The sequence below is a fragment of the Hyla sarda genome, chromosome 13 (genome assembly GCF_029499605.1).
Source record: "Hyla sarda isolate aHylSar1 chromosome 13, aHylSar1.hap1, whole genome shotgun sequence".
Taxonomy (NCBI): domain Eukaryota; kingdom Metazoa; phylum Chordata; class Amphibia; order Anura; family Hylidae; genus Hyla; species Hyla sarda.
The window spans coordinates 41,721,410-41,733,704 of NC_079201.1; the positions used below are offsets into that span (position 1 = coordinate 41,721,410).

At 43.6% G+C, this 12,295-nt stretch overlaps 1 protein-coding gene across 8 annotated transcripts in view; it reads right to left on the reverse strand.

Moving 5' to 3' along the window:
- GRB2 (growth factor receptor bound protein 2) overlaps positions 1 to 12,295 on the reverse strand; it is a 103,776-nt gene that overhangs the window by 34,850 nt on the left and 56,631 nt on the right. The gene's annotated exons all lie outside the window — the stretch shown is intronic.

Here is a 12,295-nt window from a genome sequence, read left to right on the forward strand (position 1 = left end):
CGTTCCCGTTCCCAGGAAGCATGTGAGGCCGGTACTGAACCAACGGGAGGTGAGCTAAAGTTTATTTTGTTTATCTTTTGCAGCCCCAGGCATAGGGATACAGCGTACAGTATAGATTTCCAGTGGCCCGCAACAAACAGAAGGACGAGGAGGGCAGCGCTTGTGTGTGATATGTGAGTATTTACCCCGATGGGGACAGCGCAGCGCTGGGCTGATAATTGGGGGAGGGGGGGGGGTAGAACAGCCCGCGCAGGTCACATATGATTAGTTCCCCGATGTGGGGACAGCGCAGCGGTGGGCTGATAATTCACTCATTCCCAAAGGGGAGGGGGCCAAACCGGTATTGGGGTATGGGGAAAAAATTCATATCGTGCAGGGGAAAAATTTTGGTATTCGGTATGAACTGGTATACCGCCCAGCCGTAAATGGACATACACAATGTGATGGGACTTACATTTACCACAGCAGGTCCTGGCTCCTATCAGCAGCCAGGGACCCGCCGGTAATGGTGGACATCAACGATTGCGCTCATGTCCATGATTAATGCCTCAGATGCCGTGATCAATGCAGATTACAGCATCAGTGGTAGTGTGATAAAATGTATGTCATTTTTCAATATAAAATATTTGGTACTGAATATTTTTAAAGTCAAGGTACATAAGACAAGCCACGTGTTTAAGCTCACCAGTTGCCAAAGGATATCATGTCTATAGATAGACAACATGACACACTATATACCATTTCAGTATATATGTAGCAGGAGAATAGTCACGTCGAGACTTCAGAGAAGTACCATATTTGTAAGTAGAGATGAGCGAAGTCAAAGGGATTAGATTCGTCACAAACTTCTCGGCTCGGCAGTTGATGCCTTTAGCCTGCATAAATTAGTTCAGCTTTCAGGTGCTCCGGTGAGCTGGAAAAGGTGGATACAGTCCTGAGAGAGAGTCTCCTAGGACTGTATCCACCTTTTCCAGCCCACCGGAGCACCTGAAAGCTGAACTAATTTATGCAGGCTAAAGTCATCAACTGTCGAGTTGAGAAGTTCGTGACGAATTGAATCACTAACTTCGCTCATCTCTATTTGTACGGTTAGTCAAGTAAGGTTAAAATCAGATAACAATGTAGCCATGACATAATGTATACACCCACAAATAAAAATAAAAAAAAGGATAGATTAAAAAATATATATATATATATATATATATACACACACACACACACACACACACATATATATACACAGCCAACCCACTAGAAGGAGATTTATACTTTTAATAAGCCATATTTGTATATTTATGGATAGTAGACACATGATCACTTAAGGATAAACATGCCCACATATATAAAGGACACACCTTCAATCATGATGGACACACCCATCATTTGAGCATAAGTTGTTCCAGAGAAAGCCAGGATGGACACGAACAGACGGAGGAATGGACAAGGGTATCCAAGGATGTCCTGTACAGCCTGAAGGAGGATGACAGCTAGAGGATGCTAACGGAGGCGGCCATCTTAAAGGGGTATTCCGGGAAAAAACCATCTTATCCCCTATCGAAAGGATAGGGGATAAGATGTCTGATCGCGGGGGACCCCCCGTGATCTCCCTGCAGCAGCCCGCGTTCTACGCGTAGCTGCGTCTGAAGTTTCAGAAACCTCCGGGCTTCAGAGACAGGGACATGACATCACGCCACGCCCCCTCCATTCATGTCTATGGGAGGGGCGTTGCGGCCGTTACGCCCCCTCCCATAGAAGTGAATGGAGGGGGCGTGCAGTCACATCCCCGTCTCCGAAGCCTGGCTGTTACCAAAACTTCAGACGCAGCTACGCATAAGAACGCGGGCTGCTGCAGGGAGATCGCGGGGGGTCCCAGCGGTGGGTCCCCCACAATCAGACATCTTATGCCATATCCTTTCGATAGGAGATAAGATGTTTTTGCCCGGTATACCCCTTTAAAAGGACATTTCAAAATGGATCCAGCAAACTGGATAAAGTACTAATGAAGAAACCCCAGCTAGTGAGACAAGATTTATGGACATATCTACATAACCCTCCTACATTATTTACTTATGCGAAGGACTACCTTTATATGAAGATTTCTTGTTTTATGTACTGTCTGCCATGATGTCAAGAAGATTATAATAAATTAATTATTTTTCATACAAACGAGAACTCACTTTCTCCATTGTCAGACCCGGTTATATTTTAGCCTTCCGGTTATATTTAACACAGTACAGGGGTTCTAATGGCTGATCTAATCCCCCACAGCACGGCCGCGGGGATCAGATCATCCAAGATGGCAGACGGAGGTCCCCTCACCTACTCTAGCTGTCATCCCGGGGTCTTCTTCTTTGGTCTGCCTTTTAGCAGACCAGAGAAGAAGATCACTGATCAAACTGATCAGGGCTATGCCTATGCATAGCACTAAACAGTATTAGCAATCTAATGATATCTAAAGATAGTCCTCATAGGGACATAAAAAGTATAAAATAAATGTGAAAACACCCCTCCCAATAAAAATTTAAATTGCCCCATTTTACAAAAAAAAAAAAGCGTTAAAAATTAATACATTTATAAACATATTGGATAAGGGCTTACATTGCTGCTCTTTGGTCACATTACATCCCAGAAAAATGAAATAAAGTGCAATCAAAAAGCCTCATATACGTAAAAAGATACCAATAAAAATTACAGATCACGGCGCAAAAAACTAGCCCTCATACAGCCCTGTATACAGAATAATTAGAGTGTTAGAGGGGTCAAAAAAAGGTGAATTTAAGCATACAAATTTTGTTTAAAAAGTTAGATTTTTTATTTTTTTTTAAGTAGTACAATATTAGTAAAGCATGTACACATGGGTATCATTTAATTCGTATTGACCTACAGAAAAGAAAACATTTCATTTTTACCGGAAAGTGCACCGCCAAAAAACCAAAACCCTCCAAAAGTTCCAAAATTGCGGTTTTCTTTTTAATTTCCCCACAAAATAATATTTTTTTTTGGTTGCGCTGTACATTTTATAGTAGAATAAAATGGTGTCATTACAAAGTACAATTGGTCACAAAAAACAAGCCCTCATATGGGTCTTTTAGAAGGTGAGGAGGTAAAAATGAAAAAATGAAACTGGCTTTGTCCTTAAAGCCCAAAATGGCTGGATCCTTAATGGTTTAACACTTAGACTGTTTATAGTCTCTATAGGGGACTATTACATGCAAATCCCCAGATTGCAAATATTACATAGAACTGCATTAATGAGTGTTATCGGCACTCCATTGTTACAGCCTGCCATGGCTAACTGCAGCATAGGAGCATCAATCAAATGATAGGGAAGCTAATAAGAGACTTCCTCTGTCATTACAGCTAATTGGGAAACCGCAATTTCGACACAGGTGTCCCGATAAGCTCCCATAAGCTACTTGCAGTTGATATTCAATATTTTAGAAGCCACAATCAACTTTGATTGTGTTGTCTAAAGGGTTAATGCTAGACCAAAATCGGACCAATCTGCGATGTCCGGCATTAGCCACCAGCTATGAAACAGACTCAGCTACTGAGCGCTGCATAGTGCGGGAGCGGACGCAGGGTATACATGTATGCTCTTGTCTTAGATAGTTAAAGGGGTATTCTGGGATTTTTTATTTTATTTGACTATACAACAGGGGCGGTAAAGTTAGTGTAGTTCAAAATATAGTGTCTGCACCTGTGTTTCATGGTGGTATCAAAATTCTTTGGTGAATTTTGCCCCATACAGGTTTTTCCAGGGTGCAGTGTGGCCCGAGACATTCCATCACCAGTTAGGTGTTCAGAGGGAGCCTGTCTTTGCTTTAATGGGTGGAACAACTGCTGGGTGGGAGGAAGATCATTCTGTTTTTTTTTTGCAACCCTGGTCAGAAAACACTGGTCTATTACATTGTAGGGATCACAGACATGTATTAAAAGTGACCTCACACTTACAAACAAGTAATCATGGAATCATTTGTAGTTTAAGGGAACAAACTCCAATAGGAAAGTCAGTTCACAAAAAGCCTCAGCTTTATGGTAATCTCACAACATAGCCATTTAGCCCCAAGACAAGTGCAGATTCTTCCTAAGCATGTCCATTACTGTCTGGCAGGAATGTACTAAAATCACCTTATGGTGGATAACCCCTTAAAAGAATGTTGCAGGCATATTACCCGTGGCCATCTGGGGACCCCGTGCACCCTCAACGGACGTCGTTTCGTGGCGACCCACGTAACGAGGTCCGTTGAGGGTGCACAGGGTCCCCAGAAGGCCACGGGTAATAAGCCTGCAACAGGTAATGAATATTGTTAGACTAATGTGATGTATTGTTTGTTATAGGTATGGACTAGCTTCATTACCCTGATTTTGTATACGGAGGTTGAATTGAGCTATTTGTGCATATTTCCACTAATTGCTGCTATTATGGCGGGGGACACCGGTGCTTATGGGGGACACGTGTTTTATGCGATAGGGGTTGTCAGTCCGGTATGTATTGTGATATTGTTGTTATCTATTGTACTGAACTTAGCCTAACAAATTCCATTACTAAAACCAAATTTGGTGAGGAACAGAGTAAAAAAACAAAAAAAAAAACAAAAAACACTGTCTCCCCCCCCCCCCCCCATGCAAACGTTCAGGGAAGCAGTGTGTTTTAGGCTGCTTTTACACTATAGAAATGTCCGTTTTAAAGTCCGTTAAAATGACCCGTTAACTTTCAAAACCATTAAAAACAGCCCTTAAAAAATCCCATTACTGTAGAGTCTATGGGATTTTTACATTACCAGTTTTAACTTGTCATAGCCAGTTATTAATTACGGACGTTATTTTGTGACAGGAGAAAGAACGGAAGAAATGCACAATTTTTTCACTATTAGATGCTAGGGGTGTGAATCGCCAAGAATTTGGCGATTCGATTCGAATCGCGATACCAGTGTGGCGATTCGATATATCCCGATATATCGCGATACCGTCTAGGTGACGATACATCGAGATATATCCCGATATATTGCCCACCTGGGAGCATTCATAGATCCCAATAGACACCGCTGTCAGCTTTGACAGCGGCGATCTAGTACTCCGGTGCTCACTTTTCTCATGTTATCCCGTCCGGGCTGCAAAATAAAATAAAACGCACTTTATCTTACCTGCCAACGAGCCCGCGGAGCTCCGGTACAGTCCGGTACAGGTGTTCGGTCCCCGGGCTGTATTCTTCTTACTTCCTGTTAGTCCGGCACGTCACATGGAGCTTCAGCCTATCACCAGCGGAGGCGGGACATCGCTGCGGCTGGTGATAGGCTGAAGCTCCATGTGACGTGCCGGACTAACAGGAAGTAAGAAGAATACAGCCCGGGGACCGAACACCTGTACCGGAGCTCCGGGGGCTCGTTGGCAGGTAAGATAAAGTGTGTTTTATTTTATTTTGCAGCCTGGATAGGATAAAATGAGAAAAGTGCGCACCGGATACTCCTTTAATAGCCAGCCGCGGCGATTGCCGCATGCTGGCTATTAGCGGCGGCCCCCGGCTACTGAAATCAGCCGGGGGTCGCGTAGTACGGAGTGGGCACGAGTCGGAGCCCGCTCCATAGCCGTGTCAGATCCGGCCTGCCCGGCTCCACAAATGTGGAACTTTTATCTCCTGATGCCCGGGACATGACATGCTGTTCCGGGCGTCCGCAGATAAAAATTCCACATCCCTAAAAGAATCGATTCAAAAATATTTTGAATCGATTCTGTATCGGCAAATGAAAAAATTGCGATTATCGCGAGAATCGATTTTTTCTTACATCCCTATTAGATGCAATCTTTAGGTTGTTAACACTGAACAATGCTGCTCCCTAGAACAGCACTGATCAGTATTATTAGCGCTCCATTACTTCAGGCTGCAATAGCTTTCTGCAGCATTGGAACGCCAATCGGACGACAAGGAGGCAGTCCTCTCTGCTGATTAGGACCTCGCAATTTTGCAGCGGGTGTCCCGATCAGCTCCACTAAGCTACCGGCAGTAGATGTTAAGCATTTTAGATGCCACAATCAACGCAATCGCAGCGTCTAAAAGGTTAATGCCGGACATCAGCCTGATCGCCACAGCTCCTGAGCTAGCTTCATAGACCTGCCGCACGGCTGTGCCATATATATACCCCGGCAATCATTAAAGGGAAACAAAATGGAAAAAAAATGTTTTTAAATCAATGGGTGCCAGAAAGTTAACCCCTTAAGGACCCGTTTTTTTTCCGTTTTTACACTTTTGTTTTTTCCTATTACCTTTAAAAAATCATAACTTTCAATTTTATACCTAAAAATCCATATGAGGGCTTATCTTTTGCGCCACCAATTCTACTTTGTAATGACATCAGTCATTTTACCCAGAAATCTACAGAGAAACAGAAAATAAAATCATTGTGCGACAAAATTGAAGAAAAAAAAAATTTGGGGGCTTCCATTTCTAAGCAGTACATTTTTCGCTAAAAATGACACCTTCACTTTATTCTGTAGGTTCATACGATTAAAATGATACCCCACTTATATAGGTTTGATTTTGTCGTACTTCTGGAAAAAATGATAACTTCATGCAGGAAAATTTACACGTTTAAAATGGTCATCCCCTGACCCCTATAACTTTATTTTATTTTTCTGCGTAGAGGGTAGTATGAGCGCTCATTTTTCGCACCATGAACTGAAGTTTTTAGCGGTACCACTTTTGTATTGATTGTACTTTATCACTTTTTAATCATTTTGGACTTTTTTTTGCGCATATGCCATTGACCGTGCAGTTTAATTAACGACATACACTGCCCAAAAAAATATAAAAGGGAACACTTAAACAACACAATGTGACTCCAAGTCAATCACACTTCTGTGAAATCACACTGTCCACTCAGGAAGCAACATTGATTGTCAATCAATTTCAAATGCTGTTGTGCAAATGGAACAGACAACAGGTGAAAATGATAGGCAATTAGCAAGACATCCCCAATAGAGGAGTGGTTCTGCAGGTGGTGACCACAGACCACTTCTCAGTTCCTATGCTTCCTGGCTGATGTTTTGGTAACTTTTGAATGCTGGTGGTGCTTTCACGCTAATGGTAGCATGAGACGGAGTCTACAACCCACACAAGTGGCTCAGGTAGTGGAGCTCATCTAGGATGGCACATCAATGCGAGCTGTGGCAAGAAGGTTTGCTGTGTCTGTCAGCATAGTGTCCAGAGCACGGAGGCGATACCAGGAGACAGGCCAGTACATCAGGAGACGTGGAGGAGGCCGTAGGAGGGCAACAACCCAGCAGCAGGACCGCTACCTCAACCTTTGTGCAAGGAGGAGCACTGCCCGAGCCCTGCAAAATGACCTCCAGCAGGCCACAAATGTCCATGTGTCCACTCAAACGGTCAGAAACAGACTCCATGATGGTGGTATGAGGGCCCAACATCCACAGGTGGGGGTTGTAACAACTAGGGATCGACCAATATCGTTTTTTTTAGGGCCGATACCGATGATCGGTAGAGGTTAGGGCCGATAGCCGATAACTTATACCGATATTCCGGTATAAGTTATCGGCTATTTATCCCCCCACAGCGGGCGCCTTAAAATCAATGCACTGCAGTGGCTTTTGCGGTGCCATAGGCTGCCACCACCCGCTTCTCTCCCCCTAATGTCAGGGTGGTCCGGGCCATCCTTCCTTCCTGTAGTGTCCGGCGGCATTCCGGGTGGAGGGTGAACCGGTCCGGGCTGTCCTTCTCCGGGGGTCATCTTCTCCACTCCGGGCAGGCTCCGGCCTAGTAACACAGCATAGACGCCGCTGCGCAGTGACGCCCGTGCGCAGCGACGCACCCGACGCACCCGACGTCACGGCGTAGCGGCGTCTATGCTGCGTTACTAGGTCGGAGCCTGCCCGGAGTGGAGAAGAGCACCCCCGGAGAAGGACAGCCCGGACCGGTTCACCCTCCACCCGGAATGCCGCCGGACACTACAGGAAGGATGGATGGCCCGGACCACCCCCCATTACGGGTAAGTTAAATTTTTTTTTATTGACTCGGAGGGTGGGGGAGGGGCCCGACCGGTATAGCGGTATGGGCAAAAATCCATACCGGTATACTGCCCAGCACTACGGTGGGGGGTGCGACGCGGTGATGTGCGGCGGGCGGTCACGGTGCGGGGCATTATCGGCAAGGTAATTGCCGATACCGATAATGCCCAAAATCGTGATTATCGCCCGATAATTTCGGCCATACCGATAATCGATTGATCCCTAGTAACAACTTTTGCTTACAACCCAACTCCATGTAGGACGTTTGGCAAATTCGCCACTGGCTCCCTGTGCTCTTCACAGATGAAAGCAGGTTCACACTGAACACATGTGACAGATGTGACAGAGTCTGGAGACACCGTGGAGAACGTTCTGCTGCCTGCAACATCCTCCAGCATGACCGATTTGGCATTTCATTAGGGGCCACACAGCCCTCCATGTGCTTGCCAGAGGTAGCCTGACTGCCATTACGTACCGAGATGCGATCCTCAGACCCTTTGTGAGACCATATGCTGGTATGGTTGGCCCTGGGTACCTCCTAATGCAAGACAATGCTAGACGTCATGTGGCTGGAGTGTGTCAGCAGTTCCTGCAAGAGGAAGGCATTGATGCTATGCACTGACCCGCCCGTTCCCCAGATCCCCCACACACACTACTGAGCCTCATTTTGACTGGTTTTAAAGGACATTACATCAAGGTTGGATCAGCCTATAGTGTGGTTTTCCACTTTTATTTTGCGTGCGACTTCATATCCAGACCTCCATGGGTTGATAAATTTGATTTCCATTGATAATTTGTGTGTGATTTTGTTGTCAGCACATTCAACTATGTAAAGACGAAAGTATTCATTCAGATCTAGGATGTGTTGGCTTAGTGTTCTCTTTATTTTTTTGAGCAGTGTATTTTTTTATAGTCAGACATTTCCGCATGCGGCGATACCACATATTTTTATTTACACAGTTTTTTTAAATGGGAAAAGGGGGGGGGGGGGGGGTAATTCTTACTTTTGTTAGGGAAGGGGGTATTTTTTGCAGTGTAACACAATCTTTTACATTGATCATTATTATCCCATAGGATAACACTGATCAATGAATCTTCCGCTTGACTGCTCATGCCTGGATCTCAGGCATGGAGCAGTCATTCGGTGATCGGACACGCAGAAGGAAGGTAGGTGACCCTCATCGTGTCCTCCAGCTGTTTGGGACGCCACAATTTCTCTGCGGCAGCCCCAAACAGCCCACTGAGCTAGCCGAAGGTAGTTTACTTTCACTTTAGATGCGGCGATCAACTTTGAACGACGCGTCTAAAGGGTTAATAGCACGCGGCACCGCTCGCTGTTAGCTACGGGTCCCCACCATTGCTAGGCGCCAGGCCTGACGCACTATGACGCGTTAAAGAAAGGGAGAGGGCTCAGGACGTACAGGTATGTACTGGGTCCTTAAGTGGTTAAACAGATTTGTAAATTACTTCTATTTAAAAGTCTTAACCCTTCCAGTACTTATCAGCTGCTGTATACTACAAATATACTACAGAGAAATTTGTGAAGTTCTTTTCAGTCTGACCAGTGTTCTCTGCTGACACAGACAGGAAAGAACTACACAATTTTTTCTGTAGTATACAGCATCTAATAAGTACTGGAAGAATTAAGATTTTTTTTTATCCACTAAGGGTGGGGTTTTACAGCGAGTTTCTCGCTGCAAGTTTGAGATGCAGCAAATTTTCCGCTGCAGCTCAAACTCCCAGCGGGAAACTCGCTGTAAACCCTGGCCGGTGTGAATGCACCCTAAAAACACTACAATACAAAAAATAAAAAGTAACAAACACTACATGTACACACACCCCTTACACAGTTCCCTCCCCAATAAAAAAAACGTCTGGTATGGCAATGTTTCCAAAATGGAGCTTCCAGCTGTTGCAGAACAACACCTCCCAGTATTGCCGGACCGCCATTGACTGTACAGGCATGCTGGGAGTTTTGCAACAGCTGGAGGCACCCTGTTTGGGAATCACTGGCGTAGAATACCCCTATGTCCACCCCTATGCAAATCCCTAATTTAGGCCTCAAATGCACATGGCGCTCTCTCACTTCAAAGCCCTGTCGTATTTCAAGGCAACAATTTAGGGCCACATATGGGGTATTTCCGTACTTGGGAGAAAGTGTCTAACACATTTTGGGGGGCTTTTTCTCCTTTCAACCCTAATGAAAAGGTAAAGTTGGGGTCTACTCCAGCATGTTATTGTAAAAGAAAAAAAAAAAATTGCTGTTGCCCCATACTTTTCATTTTCACAAGAGGTAAAAGGAAAAAAAAAAAAGACCCCCAAAATGTGTAAGGCAATTTCTCCCAAGTACAGAAATACCCCATATGTGCATGTAAAATGCTCTGAGGGCGCACAGCAGGGTTCAGGAGGGAGAGCACCATGTACATTTGAGATAACTTGCACAGGGGTGGCTGATCATTACCGCGGTTCTGACATAAAACTCCACCAAAAAAACAAAAAAATCACCCACGTGACCCCATTTTGGAAACTACACCCCTCACGGAACATAAGGGGTATAGTGAGCCTTAACACACCACAGGCATTTGAACAATTTTTGTTAAAGTTAAACGTGAAAATGAAACATTTATATTTTTTCAGTAAAATAATGGTGTTATCTTAAATTTTTCATTTTCACAAGGGGTAATAGGAAAAAAGCCCCACATAATTTGTAACCCCATCTCTTCTGAGTGTATAAATACCCCCATTTAATTTTTAATTTGTACAGCCCACTGTTCCAAAAGTCTGTCAAACGCCAGTGGGGTGTAAATGCTCACTACACCCCATATTACATTCCGTGAGGGGTGTAGTTTCCAAAATAGGGTCACATGTGGGGGGGTGGTCCATTGTTCTGGTGGCACGGGGGCTTTGTAAACGCACACGGCCCCATCTTACATTCCAAACAAATTCTCTCTCCAAAAGTCCATTCCCTATAAGCAGAGAGCTTCAAAGTTAAACAAATGCAACATTTTCAAATTAATGATGCACGTATCGACGAAATGTATCACTAACAAAGTAGAATATGTCACTAAAAACAATCTCTGAATCAGAATGAAAAGAAAAAACATCCAAGAGTTATTAATGCTTAAGGTGACAGTGCTCAGATGTGCAAAAAATGCTCGGGTCCTTAAAGGGGTACTCCGGTGGAAAACTTTTTTTTTTTTTTTTTAAGTCAAATAATGCCAGAAAGTTAAACAGAAAGTTACTTCTATTTAAAAAAAATCGTAATCCTTTTAGTACTTTTCAGCAGCTGTATGCTAGAGAGGAAATTCTTTACATTTTGAATTTCTTTTTTGTGTTGTCCACAGTGCTCTCTGCTGACACCTCTGTCCGTGTCAGGAACTGTCCAGAGCAGCATAGGTTTGCTATGGGGATTTTCTCCCGCTCTGGACAGTTCCTGATACGGGCATCAGGTGTCAGCAGAGAGCACAGTGGACAACACAAAAAAGAAATTCAAAAAATAAAGATTTTCCTCTGTAGCAAACAGCTGCTAAAAAGTACTGAAAGGATTAAGATTTCTAAAAGAAGATATTTACATATCTGTTTAACTTTCTGGCACCAGTTCATGTAAAAAAAAAAAAATAAATAAAAAAAAAAAAAAAGTTTTCCACCGGAGTACCCCTTTAAGACTCTTTCCGTTTAATTTTTTCCTCATCACCTTCTAAAAATCATAACGCTTTAAATTTTGCACCTAAAAATCCATATGATGGCTTATTTTTTGCACCACCAATTCTACTTTGCAGTGACAGTCATTTTACCAAAAAATCCATGGCGAAACAGAAAAAAAAAAATCATTGTGCGACAAAATTGAAGAAAAAATTTAATTTTGTAACTTTTGGGGGCTTCCGTTTCTACACAGTGCATTTTTTTTGTCAAAATTACATCTTATCTTTATTCTGTAGGTCAATACGGTTAAAATGATACCCTACTTATACTAGGGGTGTGAATCGCCAAGAATTTGGCGATTCGATTCGAATCGTGATACCAGTGTGGCGATTCGATATATCCCGATATATCGCGATACCGTCTAGGTGACGATACATCGCGATATATCCCGATTCTGTCTAAAAACAATGTCTTTTACACTTTTATTAAAACTTTATTTTTATTTTATTTTTTTTATACACTTTATTAGTCTTTTAGGAATCATTAGATTCCTCAGACAGATGAATAGAGTTCTATTGAACTCCATTTATCTGTGATCCATTGATAGAGCCTGGTCCAGCCAGGCTCTATC